The following is a 20,722-nucleotide window of genomic DNA, read 5'->3' on the forward strand; positions in this document are numbered from 1 at the left end:
TCAGAAAGTTCTTGGTTGCATAGGGTGAAGAATGGTCAGTAGAAAAATGGAAAGTGATATCGCCCCTGATAAGGTCCCTGGTGAGACCTCATTTGGAAGACTGTACAATTTTGGAGACCTTCAAAGGATATAAACCAGATGGAGTTGGTCTACAGGGTGGCTACTAAAATGGTCACTGGCTTTTGTTCTAAAGCATATCGGGGATAGAATTAAAGATGTAAACATATACACCATAGAGGATAGGTGAGACTAGGAAAGGCAAGACAGGAAAGATATGACAGAGACATTTAAATGTCTCCAAGTTTTCCATGCATGAGAGGTGAGCTTCTTTCAATGGTAAGGAGGTTCTAGATGAGGGGTCATGGGATAAGAGTGAATGTGGGTAGACTCAGGAGTAATCTTAGGAAATATTTCTTTACAGAGAGGGTGGTAAATGAATGGAATAGCTTACCAGGGAAAGTAGTAGAGACAAAAACTATATCTGAAATCAAGAAAGCATGGAATAAATATAGGGGATCTCTAAGGGAGTGAAGAGAATTATAAAACTAAACCAATTGGGTGAATGGGCAGACTAGATGGGCCATATGGAATTTTTCTGGCATCATGTTTCTATGTTTCTATTTAACTAGTCTCAATAAATAAATACATATATAATAAGCGCCCCCAAAAATAAATAGACCAGCAGTAAAACAACTAGGCAAAGAAGCTTTCAAGGTTTCAAGGTTATTCACTTTTCCCTTCATGTTGTCAGCTATATTTTCTGTTGTGTTTCTTCAATGCTAATGGTCAAAATCATACTAACAGAATAAACAACACTTCAAATTGGGAAGACATGGGTGTGTATCTATTATAAATGTGTTTCCTATTCATGCATGAACATGAAAGCTGTACCAGAGTCAGGATCTGCAGGGAGTCAAGTGAGAATAGACTGCTGCAGCGGAAGCAAGTTGTTTTCATTAGAACAAGACATAAGGGCATGTCTTTTGATCCTACAAACCTCTTATGAAAATTCTAAATTACTTTTGTTTCCTCTTATGGTTACAGCTTATTCCAAATATAACAGCACATTTGCATGTGCAAAAAGGGCCCATTATTTATTTAGTAAATAGCATCAACCACAAGACATGACATGTACATGAATATTTACTGCCTATTGCCCAATCATGTCTGTTACCCTATAAAAGAATTAGAAATGAGTGACATTTTTTAAACTGTCATAAACTGAACACTGCCCCTTTCACATGCTTTTATAGCAATAGCATCTGTAGAAAGCAATATTTTTAAATCACTTTTGCTCAAGTCTAAGCTGATGAATATATTCATACATCCAAATGTCAGTATTTATAATTTATTACTTTACATAGAGCAGATTGGAGTGGTGTTCTCATCTGAAAATAAATCTTGTTTAAGTAAAAATGATGGTCAAACAAGAATATCATTTTTTTTTCTGCTAAGTAATGCATGATGTACCATACCCTAATGCCAAGAGATATTTCATTTCTTTGGGTGATCTCCATTTAACCAAAAATAGAGTCTCTCCTTGTTATCACCATAAAATGATAATAGATATGGCAACAGAGGATTTTGATTCCCACTGCTTTTATTTCATGTCAGCCAATATTTCCTCACATAAGCACTCCTTGCCGCTTATAGAAGACCCTTCATAGCAGGATAATCTCTACCTCAAGCAGAAGCCTCCCCAGCTTGAGCACCCAAATCTCTCCTCCTCTCACATCTTTCTCCACTAGATGGCATCAACTAGATGCTCCAACTGTACCCAAAGATGTCTAGGCTCTGTTTAGGCAGGACTGGTCTCAACACATCAAATGATGATAGCTGTGCTAATACTCTGCATTGCCTCATACATTTGAACTTTGGACAACTGAAGGTCCTTTAAGGAAAGTGGAGAAGTCAGAGCCTTGACATCAGCATGTGTTTTATCCTACACCTCCATTTTAAAAAATACCAACAAATAAAGCAGGTACAAATGTCTGTGGGCATGTTGTATCTGTGGAAAGCTCAAAACAAAAGTGAACATATGCCTTTGTTTTGAAAATTGGTGGAAACTTTGAGGGTAAAAAGTACCTAAGGACTTTGTCCCAATACAGACAGCTTGAAAATTATCCCTATAAAGCTGAATCATTCTCTAGCATTTTGAATGATATCTGGGATTTAATATCAGCAGTTTATGAGTTTAATGTGAATAAGCTGTACATGGCCAATTTTTTACCAATGTGAATTTTGAGAACAGAGACAAAACTGTCAACAAAGTTGAAGTAGTATTATTAAAAATAAATCAGTATTGATTTTTTTCAAAGTTTTTTTCCTAGAACATGTTTTGAGTAGTAGTTTTTATTAGTAAGTATTCTAGCTGAATGGCTGCAAAATACTTGAATCTTAGCATCAAACGAAGTTAGTGCTTCTAATAAATGTAATACCAGTAGGATATTTATCAGCTGATAATTGAGTTATGTTTCATTCTGGGAAGCTTGAATCAGTCGGAGGGAAAATCAGGCACCTTTGATGAAATACTAATGTGGAACTGCATGACTCAAAAGACAATGTTTTTGAGATGTAAAAAAAAGGCAATTAGTAGGAATAAGCACCTATTTAAAACAAATGGGTAAAACACAACAAATGGATTAATATTTGTTGAATTTGTGGCTACTGAAACAAATGGAGGGGGGTTCTCATAAATGATATAAATAATATCTGTCCCATTTGTTTTTGTTTCCTATTTATTTCTATAGACCATTGAAGTCTATGGCAGTATACTACTGAGAAAAAAAACTTGTAACTATATCAACCAGCTCCGACCTGTGTAACCTTACAACCTTGTCAGGGAATTGTCAGAGCCATGGCAGGACAAGTTGGCAATAAAACCACACAGAAGACAAATCACAGTGAAGCATCTTTCTAACCTAGCCTATGGCTGCTATCTAGCCTATGGCTGCTATCAACATCTAATGATGTTCTCCTCACTGTAAACTCTGAGCATGTGCAAGAAGCTCTGTAGTTCATCTGTAGCAATTGGTAGAGAAGGTTGTTTGCTTAGAAGCTCTCTCTCAGTTTTATAAAAGATTAAAACATTTTGATTTGACACTGGTTTTTGGCTGATTCTGATCTCTGTGCTGCAGTGGTCTCAATCTCACTGTGAATCATTTCTTGTGTTCGTGTCATTCTTCATTTTTCGGCTGCCGCAGGAAATGTCGTTTTTTTGCGGTTCAGGGTTTATTTTTCACGAAAAATTATTTTTTGAGTTAGTGCGCGCTAACAAAAACCGTTAGATTTTATTATTTTTTGTTACTTTTTGTTGGTTTTTGTTAGCATGCACTAACTCCCATTAGCGCGCACTAATCCAAAAGATGAATTTTCATGGAAAATGGGAAAATACCGATCGTTTTTCGGGCCACCCGAAACATGCTGAATTGGACAATTTCATTGAAATTTTCCAATTCGGAAAAAACAAATGCACATCTCTAATCCTTTAAACTACTTGAATGCTGTTCTTTTTGCCTTTATTTTTTCAACCACCTCTTTAGAAAACCAGATCAGTTTCTTTTTCCTCTTACTCTTGTTTACTTTTCTAACATATAGATTTGTTGCCTTTATAATAGCTTCTTTTAATTTGGCCCACTGTTGTTCCACCTCACCCATTTTCTCCCAGTCTTCTAGTTTTTCCTTCATGCACATCCCCATTTTGACAACTTCTGTATTGTATCTGTTGAACCCTATTTTGGGGTTTTGGGATGGTTTGGTTATGAAATGTATGTCTGGGTTGTGGGCCACTCTTTCATGCTTTGGGCCTTTAAGTGTTCCTTGAAGTATGCATATAATGAACATCTGGGATTGGCAGTGGAGTATGTGTGCTTCCAGTGGATTGGAATATATAGAATGCAATGGGACAAGTTGCTTTAAGTAATGCAGGAGCAATCAAAGGGGATAGGCATATCTAAAGCAGTGGTTATTCATTTGGGGGGCAATGACCTAGGGACTGGTCTTGTCATGAATTTATAGTGACAGTCAGGAAACTCTGTACACATTGATTAATAGGATGCCAGGCATGCATTTTAGATTGTCTAACTTAATTGTGAGACCTGTATTGAACATTGTGCCTCTTTGGAAGTGAAGTGTTAGGAAAGTCAATAATCATATAGACTCATGGCTAGAGTCTTAGGGTGGGTTTAGAGTCTGTCATGACTGGGTTAAGGATAGATGTGTCAGATTTCATAGGCCTGAAAGAGTTTATCTTTCTTTTATTTTATGGACCTTTTTAACAACTCTTTCCAATAGGCTTTGGAATTTGGTTTTGAAATAGCTGGTGGAAACTGCAGTTGAGAAAACAAGTGCAATCGTATGATCGCTCTCTTTTGTGGCAGATAACTCAAGAACCTGTTAATGCTGATGTATAATCTGGTTAGGTCACATGTCACATATTGAGATTTTATGTTCATGCACTTGTGAGGAGAGGGCATCTGATATCCTAGGAAGTGCAGGATGGTCTGGTTACTGGCTGTGCTGTGGGACATCCTCTTTGGGTTGTAGTGGGGAGTTCTTGTTCATGCTGGTGGTCCGCTGGAGCAGCCTCTTAAACTGTTTGGGCTGTTGTACAACTGAGTGTGGTGGCAGACCTCCCTGAGACTATGCAGGGAGGGGTGGGAGCTGTGGTTATAGAGAAATATGTTAGTATTATATATTGGGCTTGGTTATATTTATGTCTGAGTAATCAATAAACTGTGGCCTGTTTAAATCCACAAGGTTGTATTGTGTGTTATTGTGAGGGAGGGAAGTCGAGCAAGTCTGGTATGTCTATGTTATTGAATCTTCTGATGGAAAAGACAGCAAAGAAACACTTTGCTTCTTGGAAAACTGGAATAACACCATTTATATGGGTTTTCTAAGGCTGCTCTCGCTTTCCAGGGTATATTAGTAGCTTTATTAAGCCTCATTATCCCTTTTCCTCAATGATTGGAAGAAGGCACCAAGGGAAATATCACTAAAGGAGTTAAACTGTGATAGGTGATGTTTTTCTGCTCTGAGAGTTCTTTACATGCATACCACTTGCGTGCTTGTAACTGAAAGTTTGCTAGTGCTTCCTGTCTAGTGTCTGTCATGCTGGAGTAGCAGGTGATATTTTCCTGTGTGCCACAGATCACATAAACTACATAACTGTTTCTCTCCCTATCGATTGCAAGCTGTTCTAATGCATCTGTTCTTTGAAATCTACTGTAATCCGCCTTGAGACCAACTTTGGGCAAAGGCAGATATCAAATGCCAACAATAAATAAATATTTGTCCCTTTGTGTCTGCAAACTGTATGCATTCTTTGTCATAATGTTTATTCCTTGTTTTGAGCATGTTTTGGTTTTCCTTGTATTATCAAAAGAAAATTCACATGTTATGTATATACAAAGTAATGGTCTTTTCTGAAATTGCAATTAACTGTCTTGTTTTTTCTTCTTTGTTGTATCTTTTCTAGCTGTACAGTTGTGTGCATGTTTATGGGAGAAATTTTCAAAACTATGCAGGTAGTTACACCGACTCCCAAAGAGAAAGTGCAAGCATGAAGTCCCTTTGAAAATTATGCCAGGAAAACTACTCGCACATATTTGTACTTGCAAATTTTTGAGGGTAGATTTTCTGAGAAAAATTGCACTTACACTTTTGAAAATTCAAAAGTATACATATAAGTGAAAACCTTTCCCCATCCTCATCTCCATCCTAAGAACACCACTTTCTACTGTGAAGCCCTGCGTGTGAGATTACCTGCGCATAGGGCAGGCAATTTTCAAGAAGCCCATTTCTGCAGGTAAAGCACAGATGTGTTTCCAACTCTTTCTTCAGCACTTACTTTTCTTTGCCTTTTTCATTTTGGGTAATTATGTAGCTTAGGGTCTGATTTCTCCAGTCTTGATTTTCTACTGGTGTATGCATTCACCGCTAGAAAACCCGGACTGGCCCTTTTGGATATGAAGTGGTGTAAGCTGCTTTAATTCTTGGCTCACTTTTTGATTATCATGACCTGCATTTAGGTTGGAGGGTGCTGATGCTGAGTTGCTAGATATATTTTTTTTCTTTTTCAGTCACAATATAACAAGCTGGTTCTGCAGTGGTAAGATCAGCTGGGGAGGATCTGGAGCCAGAGAAGTAGAATCAGACTCCTATCTCTTTCCCTCTGTCTTACCCTATTTCCTCTCAAAGGAAGAAAAAGAAGGAGTAAAAAATCCAGAAGCTTCCACACCAGAGCCACAAATCAGGAAACAAACATAAATCTGAAATTGTTTAAAATATTTTTTTAGTCAAGTTTTTAATTTTGCATGAATATTGGGGTAGATTTTTAAAAAGTGCGCCTTTGCGTACTTTTGTTGGCGCACCAGGCGCAATCAAAAGTACGCTGGATTTTAGTAGATACGCGCGTAGCCGCTAAAATCCAGGATCGGCGCGCGCAAGGCTGCCGATTTTGTGTAGCCGACGCGCGCCAAGCCGCGCAGCCTGCCTCCGTTCCCTCCAAGGCCGCTCCGAAATCGGAGCGGCCTCGGAGGGAACTCGCTTTCGCCCTCCCCTCACCTTCCCCTCCCTTCCTCTATCTAACCCACACCCCCGGCCCTATCTAAACCCCCCCTACCTTTGTCGGGGGATTTACGCCTCCCGGAGGGAGAAGTAAATCCCCGCGCGCCAGCGGGCCGCTAGCGCGCTGAGACGCGACCTGGGGGCGGTTCCGGAGGGTGCGGCCACGCCCCCGGACCGCCCTGGGCCGAAACCACGCCCTCGGGCCCGCCCCCGAAACGCTGCGTCCCGCCCCCAAAACGCCGCACCAATTGGCCCCGCCCCCGACACGCCCCCTCGAAAAACCCCGGGCCTTACGCAAGTCCCGGGGCTATGCGCGCGCTGGCAGGCCTATGGAAAATAGGCGAGCCGGCGCGCAAGGCCCTGCTCGCGTAAATCCGCCCGGATTTATGCGAGCAGGGCTCTTAAAATCCACCCCATTATTTGTGATATCATTGCCTTTAGGGTACAGCAGTCTATGTGTGTGAACATGTGACTGAGAAAGTGGGGGTGTGGAAGATTGTTATTAGGATGTGCACAGGCACAATTTTGGTTTTGGTATGTTCATTTGCTTTGCATGTCACTTCCATTAATTTCATTAGTTTATTTGTTTCTTTCATTTCATTTTTTTTCCCATTAAAGTCGATGGGAAAGCAATGCAGCCAGTTTTGAGCTTCAAAACTGAGGCCTTCTAATACATTCTAATGAAACTTGTTGTGGACAACATCAAGAGGAGGATGAGAACTCCCTGGCACCAAGACTTTGGCAAAGTGGTACCAAAAGTGATTTTGAATAGTCTAAAGAACCGTAAAGGGGTGAAAGGGTACCAGCAGTGGCAGGAGTTTTCCAAGGCACTGTCAGAGGAGCAAAGAAGCAGCAAGATTGTCAAGAGCACCCCACGGCTTCAAAGAGGGCACCAATAACAGTGGCATGAACCTCTAAAAGCAGCACAAAAGGGGCAAAGTTGCACTAAAAGTGGCATGGACATCTTAAGGTACCATTGAAATCATCGGCTCAGTGTGCTGCAGCAGTCAAAACAGCAAACAGAATGTTAGGAATTATTAGAAAGGGAATGGTGAATAAAACAGAAAATGTCATAATGCCTCTGTATCACTCCATGGTGAGACCGCACCTTGAATACTGTGTACAATTCTAGTTGCCGCATCTAAAAAATGATATAGTTGAGATGGAGAAGGTACAGAGAAGGGCTACCAAAATGATAAGGGGAATGGAACAACTCCCCTATGAGGAAAGACTAAAGAGGTTAGGACTTTTCAGCATGGAGAAGAGACAGCTGAGAGGTCTAGAACAGGTAAATGTGAATCGGTTATTTACTCTTTCGGATAACAGAAGGACTAGGGGGCATTCCATGAAGTTAGCAAGTGGCACATTTAACACTAATCGGAGAAAGTTCTTTTTTGCTCAACGCACAATTAAACTCTGGAATTTGTTGCCAGAGGATGTGGTTAGTGCAGTTAGTATAGCTGTGTTTAAAAAAGGATTGGATAAGTTCTTGGAGGAGAAGTCCATTACCTGCTATTAATTAAGTTGACTTAGAAAATAACCACTGCTATTACTAGCAACAGTAACATGGAATAGACTTAGGGGTAGATTTTCGAAAAGTGCGCCTTCGCGTACTTTTGTTGGCGCACCAGGCGCAAACAAAAGTACGCTGGATTTTAGTAGATACGAGCGTAGCCGCTAAAATCCAGGATCGGCGGGCGCAAGGCTGCCGATTTTGTGCAGCCGGCGCACACCGAGCCGCGCAGCCTGCCTCCGTTCCTTCCAAGGCCGCTCCAAAATCGGAGCGGCCTCGGAGGGAACTCGCTTTCGCCCTCCCCTCACCTTCCCCTCCCTTCCTCTATCTAACCCACCCCCCCGGCCCTGTCTAAACCCCCCCCCCACCTTTGTCGGGGGATTTACGCCTCCTGGAGGGAGAAGTAAATCCCCGTGCGCCAGCGGGCCGCTAGCACGCCGAGACGTGACCTGGGGGCGGTTCCGGAGGGCGCGGCCATGCCCTCGGACCGCCCCGGGCCGAAACCACGCCCCGGGCCCTCCCCCGAAACGCCGCGTCCCGCCCCCAAAACGCTGCACCGATCGGCCCCGCCCCGACACGCCCCGACACGCCCCCTTGAAAAACCCCGGGACTTACGCGAGTCTCGGGGCTCTGCGCGCACCGGCAGGCCTATGGAAAATAGGCGCGCCAGCGAGCAGGGCTCTTAAAATCCGCTCCTTAGTTTTTGGGAACTTACCAGGTTCTTATGGCCTGGATTGGCCACTGTTGGTGACAGGATCCTGGGCTTGATGGACCCTTGGCCTGACCCAGTATGGCATGTTCTTATATTTTTAGAATCAAGATGCAAAGGTAAAAAACAAAAAACCCCAGGCACTGACAGAGGGACAAAACAGCACAAACAGTGGCATGAAGAACTCAAAGCAAAGCATACACACACAGTGGCAAGAACACCTCAAGGTATAGAGTTTGGGGTATGTGAGCAAGGCAGAGTGGCAGAAAGACTGCCAAGGTGTAGCAAAAGTGGTATAGCAGAATGTGCAAAAAATACCATTTTGAATAAGACATAACGGCTCTGGTCTATTTCCTTAATCCTCTGCATTTTTGAGAACATTTCTCATTAGCAAAAACACTAGATTCCTATTTTCATAGCATAACAATCACGAACAGTTGGCACTAAGGTAAATCATGCTTTGTCATTTTTGTACTGAATAATAAAATTATTCTTAGAACAAGAAAAACTTTCTTGATTATATGAACACACATTTGGAAAACAAAAGCCTCAGTTGAATTAAGACTGCTGTCAGTGTACTGCTGCTTAGAGCTTTCAACCAACTAAATTGTGATTCCTTGCATTTAGAACATGTTGCCTGGAGAAACCTAAGGTAATTAAGAAGAGACTACAGAAGTAATAACATACAGAAACTAATTTATCTAAGCAACCTTTATGCGAAAAGAAATGTGTAAGCAAAAACTATTTGAGGGGGAAAAAAGAGAATATCTCAAAGCAATTATACTAATTAAACATGCATAGATAGATCCTGTTAACAGGTGGAAAGATGATAAATGATCATCCATTTCTTCAGTCACAATTGCCAACAAGGTTTTGATTTGAACTGACATTGTGGTGGTTCCTTCTGGGGTCTGCAAGAAGCAAATTAATTTTCAGTTATAAAGGTAAATTTTATAATAATGAATTTTTCAATGAAAATTGTCTCTGAAAATATATAGAGGTCCATATATTCAGCAGGAGAAATGTCCCACTGAATATATTTGATTAAAGTTATCTGGCTACATATGGATGTATAACCAGCTACTTACTCAGATATACTTGATATTCGAGTAAGTAGTGTACTTGTTAAAAAAAAAAGCAAAACAAAAACAATTCATGGGCCTTCTAGCATGATGCCTTCCCTCCACCATAAGCCACAACCCTCCCAATGACACAGAAACCTCCTCCCCACCCTATCCCCAAACCTCAAGAAATGATTTTTAAAATGTTGGTTGTGGGCCTGGGCCTCTCCACTACTTCCCCACCAAAAAACAGAAGTTTTGTGTTTTGTATTAAACAGGTAGTCAGAAAGGCAGGCAAAAAACAGATGTCTGTGTGTTTGCATTTCCTAATCTTCATACCCCTCTCCCACCCACCCCTAGCTCATCCTTTAATTTATAGGCAGGTGACACTTACACACTAAAAAATATATATATATATTAATTAATCAGCTTTTGAACTTAAATTCAGAAATTCCCCACACCTTATCAAGAGTTTAATCATTCCCTTGTAGGTCACTACCAGATATATAGTGAATACACTAATACATTTAAAGGACCCTAATTGTATGCAGTCCTACTCCCATAGCAACCTAAACTAGGAACTGAACAAATTTAAGACGGAGGCAACAGTCCAGCAGCAAGAAGGAGACTTCCCAGTCTTCTGCATCGAGTGTCACATGTATGAATTTTTACCGGCCAGTGACAAATTGTACATGTGCATCTGAATCAAGGAGCTCTTCTATCTCAGAGAATGACTCCGATCTCTGGAGGCTAGAGTGGCAGACCTGGAGGCAGACAGAGAGGTATATAGATGAGACCTTCATGGACATCATAGCCAAGTCCCAACTCCAGTCTGGCAGTCCTGGTGATGCCTTAGAGGAGGAAGATTTCATGATAGGAGAGGATCAACTTGGTGGCGGGGTGGCGCTTTATGTCTGGGATGGCATAGAGTCCAACAGGATAAAGATCCTGCATGAGACTAAATGCATAATCAAATCTTTATGGGTGGAAATCCCTTGAGTGTTGGGGAAGAGAATAGTGATAGGAGTATACTACCGTCCACCTGGAAAAGACGGTGAGATGGACAGTGACACGCTAAGAGAAATTAGGGAAGCTAACCAAATTGGTAGTGCAGTAATAATGGGAGATTTTAATTACCACAATATTGACTGGGTAAGTGAAACATCAGGACATGCTGAAGAGATAAAGGTCCTGTATGGAATAAATGGCAGTTTTATGGAGCAATTGGTTCAGGAACCGACAAGAGAGGAACAATGTTAGATCTAATTCTCAGTGGAGTGCAGGATATGGTGAGAGAGGTAACGGTGGTAGGGCCACCTTGGCAAGAGTGATCATAATATGATCAAATTTAAATTAATGACTGGAAGGGGGACAGTAAGTAAATTCACAGTGGTAGCACTAAACTTTCAAGAGGAAAACTATGAGAAAATGATAAAAATAGTTTTAAAAAATTGAAAGGTGCAGCTACAAAGGTAAAAAGTGTGCAATGGGTGTGGACATTGTTAAAATATACCATACTAGAAGCACAGTCCATAAATATTCCTTGCATCAAGAAACGTGGAAGGAAGGTCAAGCAATTGCCAGCATGGCAAAAAAGTGAGGTGAAAAAAAGCTATTTTAGCCATTCATTCAAAAATTGGAAGAAGGATCCATCAGAAGAAATTAGGATTAAGTGTAAGCACTGGCAAGTTAAATATAAGATATTGATAAAACAGGATAAGAGATAATTTGAAAAGATTTTGGCCATAGAGGGAAAAGCTAACAATAAAAACGTTTTAAAATATATCTGAAGCAGAAAGCCTGCAAGGGAGTGGGTTGGATCATTAGATGATCAAGGGGTTTTAAGGGGCACTTAGGTAAGATAAGGCGATTGTGGAAAGATTAAACAATTTCTTTACTTCAGTTTTTACTGAAGAGGATGTTGGGGACATACCCATTCCAGAGATGGTTTTCAAGGATGATGATTCACATGAACTGAACCAAATCATGGTGAGCCTGGAAGATGTGTAGGCCAGATTGACAAACTGAAGAGCAGTAAATCACCTGGACCAGATGGCATGTACCCCAGGGTTCTAAAAGAATTAAAAAATGAATGTTCAGACCTATTTCAGTTAATTTGTAAGCTATCATTAAAATCATCCATTGTACCTGAAGATTGGAAGATGACCAATGGCACCCTGATATTTAAAAAGGGTTCCAGGGGTGATCTAGAAAACTATAGACCAGTGAGCCTGACTTCAGTGACAGGACAAATTGTGGAAACTGTTAGAAAGAATGAAATCACAAAACATTTAGATAGACATGGTTTAATGGGACACAACCAGCATGCATTTACCCAAGGGAAGACTTGCCTCTTAAATCTCCTACATTATTTGAAGAGGTGAATAAACATGTGGAGAAAGGTGAACCAGTAGATATAGTGTATTTGGATTTTCAGAAGGCATTTAACAAAGTCCCACATGAGAAGCTTCTAAGAAAACTAGAAAGTCATGGGATAGGAGGAGATAAGAACATAAGAAATTGCCATGCTGGGTCAGACCAAGGGTCCATCAAGCCCAGCATCCTGCTTCTAACAGAGGCCAAACCAGGCCATAAGACCCTGGCAATTACCCAAACAGCAAGAAGATCCCATGCTACTGATGCAATTAATAGCAGTGGCTATTCCCTAAGTAAACTTGATTAATAGCAATTAATGGACTTCTCCTCCAAGAACTTATCCAAACCTTTTTTGAACCCAGCTACACTAACCGCACTAACCACATCCTCTGGCAACAAATTCCAGAGTCTTATTGTACGTTGAGTGAAAAAGAATTTTCTCCAATTAGTCTTAAATGTGCTACTTGCTAACTTCATGGAATGCCCTCGAGACCTTCAATTTCCCGAAAGTGTAAATAACTGATTCACATCTACTCGTTCAAGACCTCTGATGATCTTAAAGATCTCTATTATATCCCCCCTCAGCCATCTCTTCTCCAAGCTGAACAGCCCTAACCTCTTCAGCCTTTCTGTTACGACTGGGCACAGGCCTCATGTTGTGAACACCACTATGAGGAGTGTCTTGGGGTGGAGAGAGACAGTAGTTTCTAGTACTGGCTGGTGCAGGCAGGAATGAGAAAACCCTATGGTAATTCTGAAGGTGGAATAGACAGATGGAGTATAACACAGACTGGCAATATCTGATACTAGATGCATGGAAGTATGGGTGAGCTTTAGTACTGGATCAGCATGAAGGTATGTATGAGAGTGACTGCAAGTAAAAGTGAAAAGGAACTGGAACTGGGTGCTGGTAAGTCTGAATACTGAAAGCATGCAGGTAAGGGTGAAACTGACTGGAGGTATATGTGATTAGACTGAGGGAACCTAAGGAGACAAGACAGACAGACAACCCAGGACAACCCTACACTGGACATGAAACACATAAGCCTGAAGACAACAAGGCAAGAAGGGGACCCGAAGGTCTAACACAAGGCCAGACAAGGCAGAGACCCTAAGGCCACACATACACACAGCGAGGAATGGCAGAAGGCCCGAAGGCCACACACCGCAAATCAGAAGACCCGTAGGCCACACGCACACAGTAATGCTGAGGGCCCGAAGGCTACACTCACACAGCTAGACTGAGGGCCCGAAGGCTACACACAGGTGGCAAGACTGAGGGCCCGAAGGCCACACACACACAGCAGGCCTGAGGGCCCGAAAGCCACACACACACAGCTGGACTGAGGGCCCGAAGGCCACACACACACGGCAGGACTGAGGGCCCGAAGGCCAACATACATGGTAGGGCAGAGGGCCCGAAGGCCACACACACACACAGTGCAAGGCAGAGGACTCGTAGGCCACACACAGAAAGCAAAGGGCCTGTAGGTCACAGACAGTAGGCAGAAGGCCCATAGGCCACACACAGCAGGAACTGGAACTGGGTGCTACACACAGAGTAAGCAAGGCAAGGCAATGCAGGGTAGAAGGCCCGAAGGCCAAACACAGAGTAAGCAAGGAAAGGCAAGGCAACGCAACGCAGGGTAGAAGGCCCGAAGGCCAAACACAGAGTAAGCAAGGAAAGGCAAGGCAAGGCAACGCAGGGTAGAAGGCCCGAAGGCCATACACAGAGTAGGCAAGGCAACGCAGGGTAGAAGGCCCGAAGGCCAAACACAGAGTAGGCAAGGCAACGCAGGGTAGAAGGCTCGAAGGCCACACGCAACAAAGCAAGGAAGGCTAGAGCAGGGAGCCCAGGCGAGCTCGATGCTGAAGCACCGATGGAACTGCTAGACAGGGTTATAAAGGAAAGTCTGGGGTATAGAGTAGACAGGAAGGAAGGAGTGGGCCAGCCAGAAGAACATGCTCATGGGGGACCTCTGGTGGTGAGGCGGCTGCAAAGCAGCCGTAGCCGTAACACTTTCCTCATGGGGAAGCTGTTCCACCCACTTTTATCATTTTGGTTGCCCTTCTCTGTACCTTCTCCATCGCAACTATATCTTTTTTGAGATGCAGTGACCAGAATTGTGTTGAGAAAAGCCTTGAAAGGCCTTGCATTCTGTTACGAAGGGGTGTTTTAGTGTGCCCATGGGCCTCAGCCCGACCCCAGACAGATCCAGGACCGAACCGAGGGTTGACGGCGTGTTCCACCATGGCTGACGGTCTTACCCTCTGCCAGGCCAGCAAGCTCCCAAGGCCAACAACAGGATGATGTTGGAATGTGAATGGCCCTCCGACCATTCCGAGCCCTTTCGGACCTGCTGCATGGAACAGCATGGAGCAGCAGGCATGGCCTGAGGTCGAGGGCAGACGGGCCTTGACATGAAGACATAACAGCAGACTCGATGCAAAGGCATCGCGGACGAAGACATGACAGCAGGATCAATGCATCAGCATCACGGACGAAGACATGACACCAGGATCGATGCAACGGCATCGCGGACGAAGACTTGACACCAAAGCTGATGCGAAGACATCACGGACCAGTGGTCGAAGCGATGGCATCCTCGACCAGGGTCGATGCGACGACATCAGGAACAAGACGTGAATCCAAGAGTGATGCAACGGTATCCAGGATGAGATGAGGAACTGACGAAGTCCAGACAAGATGAGAAGTTGGGTGGAAGGACATTGGCACTGTCTCTCAGGGCGCCCTACTCAACCCACCCGCAGGACTGAGTCGCGGACCAGCCTGTACCACTGCGCGCCCTACACAGCCCGAGGAGGCTGGTCGCGGACCACGCTGGGAGCAGGACAAGCGCAAGGAAGGATCCAGTCGAAGCAGAACTCCAACGACGGAGCCGATGTCGTCCGAAGCTCCACCAACAGCTGGCAGGACATGACGGCTCAAGAGCACAGTCCACCTGCAGGCTAGTCCCCACTCGGGAAAGACGTCATCCGTGGGACTAACGGCCTACAGGACCAAAAGGCTCAGGAGCGTTGGTGAAACAGCAAAGGGCAGAACATCAAGGAACCTGGGACATCAGGAAGCAGAAGACCAAGACCAGACACCAGGACACCTGGACGGGGACATCAGGCATGAAGACATGGCATAACATGACGAGACGACAAGAACTCCATGGAGAAGACAAAGGAGACCTGACGGAGCTCTGGCAGGCAGGAGCCTGCAGAGCGAAGCAACTCCGATGCAAGGCAAAGACTGACTGACGGAGCAGCCCTTTTATAGGGCTGGGCAGGAAGTCCACTCCCTAGGTGGGGTCAGCCACACTTCCTATGGCTGGCCCTTCAAATCTTGCAGAGGGGTGCACACCGGCACCTAACGAGCAGGAAGCAGGGCTGTGCAGGACCGTGGAAAGCGGCCTGCACAGCGCAGAGCATCAGAAGCGCAGGGATGGCCTAAGGAGCAGGTCCGATGACGGCAGTGGCTCCAGCTGCTGCAGGAGGCCCCGGGGGCGGCTCCAGCCACTACTCCAGCCCGGGGCTTGCGGCCTCCATGCTGCGAAGATCAGATGACATCGGCGGCAGTCCCGGCCGCGCTGAAGAGGCAGAAAGTCTGCGGCTCCGGCCACGATGAAGAGGACGAGTCCGGGCGGCCTCCGGACCGCGTGAGCAAGGCAAGACCACAGCTCCAGCTGTGTTGAGGGCTCGACGTCGGCGTCCATGCCACGTCGGGTGAAGAAGCAGAGTGGGGTGAGTGTGCCTGTTCGTGGGGAAACCCGCGGGCAGCGGATTCATAACAAATTGTACACAGAATTCAAGGTCGGTCTCACCATGGAATGATATAGAAGCATTATGACATCTGCTTTATTAACCATTCCTTTCCTAATAATTCCTAACACCCTGTTTGCTTTTTTGACTGCTGCAGCACACTGAGCCGACAAATTTAAAGTATTATCCACTATGATGCCTAGATCTTTTTCCTGGGTGGTAGCCCCTAATATGGAACTTAACATCATGTAACTACAGCAAGGGTTATTTTTCCCTATATGCAGCACCTTGCTTTTGTCCACATTAAATTTCATCTGCCATTTGAATGCCCAATCTTCCAGTCCTGCAAGGTCCTCCTGTAATGTATCACAATCCGCTTGTGATTTAACTACTCTGAATAATTTTGTATCATCCGCAAATTTGATAACCTCACTCATCGTATTCCTTTCCAAATCATTTATATATATATATATATATATATATATATATATATATATATTGAAAAGCACCAGTCCAAGTACACTCCACTGTTTACTCTTTTCCACTGAGAAAATTGACCATTTAATCCTACTCTCTGTTTCCTGTCTCTTAAACAGTTTGTAATCCACGAAAGAACATCACCTCCTATCCCATGACTTTTTAGTTTTCTTAGAAGCCTCTCATGAGGGACTTTGTCAAACACCTTCTGACAATCTAAATACACTACTTCTACCGGTTCACCTTTATCCACATGTTTATTAACCCTTCGAAAAAAATGAAGCAGATTTGTTTGGCAAGACTTCCCTTGGGTAAATCTATGTTGACTCTGTTCCATTAAACCATGTCTTTCTATATGCTCTACGATTTTGATCTTGAGAATAGTTTCCACTATTTTTCCCAGCACTGAAGTCAGGCTCACTGGTCTATAGTTACCCGGATCGCCCATGGAGCCTTTTTTAAATACTGGGGTTACATTGGCCACCCTCCAGTCTTCAGATACAATGGATGATTTTAATGATAGGTTACAAATTTTAACTAAAAGATCAGAAATTTCATTTTTTAGTTCCTTCAGTACCCTAGGATGCATACCATCTGGTCCAGGTGATTTACTACTCTTTAGTTTGTCAATCTGGCCTAATACATCTTCCAGGTTCACAGTGATTTTGCTCAGTTCGTCTGACTCATCACCCCTGAAAACCATCTCCAGAACTGGTATCTCCCCAACATCCTCATTAGTAAACACGGAAGCAAAGAATTAATTTAGTCTTTCTGCAATGGCCTTATCTTCCCTAAGAGCCCCTTTAACCCCTCGGTCATCTAATGGTCCAACCAACTCCCTTCTTGCTTCGGATATATTTTAAAACGTTTTTATTATGAGTTTTTGCCTCTATGGCCAACTTCATTTCAAATTCTCCCTTTGCCTTTCTTATCAATGTTTTACACTTAATTTGACAATGTTTATATTTTATCCTATTTTCTTCAGATGGATCCTTCTTCCAATTTCTGAAGGATGATTTTTTGGCTAAAATAGCCTCTTTTACCTCACCTTGTGAGGTAAAAGAGGCTATTTACCTTGTGATGGTAAACGTTTTGCCTTCCTACCACTTTTCTTAATGTGTGGAATACATATAGACTGCGCCTCTAGGATTGTATTTTTAAACAATATCCATGCCTGTTGAACACTTTTAACCTTTGCAGCTGCATCTTTCAGTTTTTTTCTAACTATTTTCCTCATTATATCAAAGTTTCCCTTTTGAAAGTTTAGTGTTAGAGCTGCAGATCTACTTATTGTCCCCCTTCCAGTTATTAGTTTAAATTTTATCATATTTTGATCACTATTGCCAAGTGGCCCCACCACCGTTACCTCTCTCACCAAATTCTGCATTCCACTCAGAATTAAATCTAAAATAGCTCCCTCTCTTGTTGGTTCCTTAACCAATTGCTCCATGAAGCAGGCATATATTACATCCAGGAACTTTATGTCTCTAGCAAGTCCTGAAGTTACATTTACCCAGTCAATATTGGGGGTAATTGGAGCCGCACAGCCTGCCTCCATTCCTTCTGAGGCCACTCCGAAATCGGAGCGGCCTCAGAGGAAACTTTTTTTTTGTCCCTGGCAGGCGTAACTTGCACGTGCCGGCCGGCTGGCCAGGCCCCGACACAGGCCGCTGTTTCGGGGCACTCGGCCATGCCCCTGAACTGCCCTGGACCGCAGACACGCCCCTGGACATGCCTCTGGACCTCAGGCACGCCCCCCGGACCGCCCATTTTTGCAAGCCCCGAGGCTTACACGCATCCTGAGGCTTTGCACGTGCCGGCGGCCTATGCAAAATAGGCGCACCATCGCACAAGTGCCCTGCACGCGTAAATCCGTATTTACATGCCTAGAGCTTTTAAAATCTACCCCAGTATGACTAACACTTTGGTCCACATAGGTTAAAATATTTTTCTTGAAATCGAGATATAAATAATCCCTGATTTAACATACATAAATTAGAATTTGTTTCCAGAGGATGTGGTTAGTGCAGTTAGTGTAGCTTGGTTTAAAAAAGGATTGGATAAGTTCTTGGAGAAGTCCATTAACTGCTATTAATCAAGTTGACTTAAGGATGAATTTTCAAATGCCTGCGGCCACATGCGTATCTCCTGTTCCATGCAGAAGAAAGGGTTTTCAAAAAAGAGGTTGGCCAGAGGCAGGGTTTGGGTGGGGTGTGAGTGGGGCGGGACAGTGCCATTACCAGCACAGCGCCATTACCGGAGAGCAGGTAAGTTTTAAAACAAAAAAAATCTAGGTTAGTTAGTGGGGCATTAGGGGTTGGGGTTAGTAGGGGGAAAAGGTAGGCAGGTTAGGTAGGGGGTTTAGGAAGTTCCCTCCCAGTCTGCTCCTTTATTGGTGTGGACTGGGAGGGAACTGGGGAAAAGGCCTATTCCGTCACCGCGAGCAGGTTGTAAAATGCCCCTACTTATGCATGTGATGATTTAAAATCATGCACCCAGGTAGCGTTGACGTGCACATGTTATTAAATCTGTGCATCTAAGTGTGCGCGCCAGGAACCGCTTGCACAAAGATGCCTGTGTGGCCCTTTGAAAGTTACTGTCTTAGGGAATAGCTTCTGCTATTACTGGCATTAGTAGCATGAGATCTTCTTAATGTTTGGATACTTGACAGGTACTTGTAACCTGAATTGGACACTGTTGGAAACAGGATGCTAGGCTTGATGGACCCTTGGTCTGACCCAGTATGGCAACTTCTTATGTTCTTAATTTCACTAACTTAGATGGTTCTGCATTGCATTACAAGAGTATGAAGTTGATAGGGCAGACAAAAAAAGACAGTATGGATAGTTTAAAACAGGGGTGGAGAACCTTTGAACCTTGAAGGCTGCCAACTAGTTGAGGTTTCATGGAAACCCTATTGAATATGCATGAAAGGGATTTGCATGTACTGTTGCAACTGTATACAAATCTATCTCATATTTGTTCATTAGGGATATACTGAAAATCTGACCAATTTGTCGCTCTTGGATACTGATGAATATGGATGTTTATTTGTTTATTTATGTATTTGTTTGTTTGTTTTTATATACTGACATTCATTGGGCAATATCACATCGGTTTACATTTTAACTCAGGAAAAACTGTTAAGACTAAGGTGTCTTAGCGTTGATAAATTGTAACATAGATAACATTGTAACTTAAGGCTAAGGTAACAAGATATTAATAGATTGCAACATTGAAACATAAACATTATAAGCATTATAACATGACTAGTTTTACAAGAATATAATTATATCAAGGATTTTTAAGCATGGATGGGTTATTACAGAGAGTGGGGTGGGATGGGGAGAGGGGTGGAAGGTGGAGGAGGGGGTGGGGATGGCAGGGGGGAAGGAGGGAGGGAGAAAGGAGGGTGGGGGAGGGGGAGGGGAGGAGGGGGGGTGGGTAAGGAGGAGCTATGTACTGGGGTAGGGGTAGAAGAGCAAGCTAGGGGAGGGAGGAAAGAGAGGGGGGGGAGGTTAGTTTAGATTGACCGGAGAAAACATGCTAGGAGGAGATTAAACTAAGGATGGAGGAATTAGGGTGGGTGGAGAGGGGGGAAGTGGGGGGGGGGGGAGGTTGAATGAGAGAGGGGAGGGGGCTTATAGATTGTAAACCCCTGGCTTATAGATTGTAGACTTCCATAGATAATCTATGGGTGTTTATAGGACAGGGTTCTAGTTTTTTTGTGGCAATTTCTGGGTAGATTCTGAAGCAACACTAGGAAGATTTTGTGGAATATCTCTGTAAATTTAAATGCAAAAGTATTTTACTTCTTATGAATAGTTTTCCAACTTTTCTTATGTACCTGAATAAATTTCTTATGCACCTGAATACATTTTTTTGTTTCATATATATCTCCATATTATTATTCTTTTTTTACATTTCCTTATTTTCTTTCCCATTTATTTTCTTCTGTTTTCTCCTCTCCTCTCATACCACACCTCCTTTCACTACAGCCTATCTTTCTCTCTTCCAAAGATGGTGCTTCTTGTCTCCCCAGCTCTGCTATCCTTTTTTCTCTTCCTCCCAAACTGTTTTCTTCTATCTCTGTCCTATTTGATTCTTCCTGCAAATGTTACTCCTTCTGATTTCTCACCCTCTATCCCCTCCCCCAGTTTTTCCTCAGCTTTTGCCCTCTCCCAACCTCTCCCTCTTCTCATCCCTTCCACCATCTTCTCTATCTCTCTTAGTCTCAACCCTTTAATC

At 43.4% G+C, this 20,722-nt stretch overlaps 1 protein-coding gene across 1 annotated transcript in view; it reads right to left on the reverse strand.

The window, feature by feature from the left end:
• MALRD1 (MAM and LDL receptor class A domain containing 1) overlaps nucleotides 1-20,722 on the reverse strand; it is a 954,719-nt gene that overhangs the window by 277,543 nt on the left and 656,454 nt on the right. The gene's annotated exons all lie outside the window — the stretch shown is intronic.

This window comes from Rhinatrema bivittatum, chromosome 2 (genome assembly GCF_901001135.1).
Source record: "Rhinatrema bivittatum chromosome 2, aRhiBiv1.1, whole genome shotgun sequence".
In the NCBI taxonomy this organism is placed as follows: domain Eukaryota; kingdom Metazoa; phylum Chordata; class Amphibia; order Gymnophiona; family Rhinatrematidae; genus Rhinatrema; species Rhinatrema bivittatum.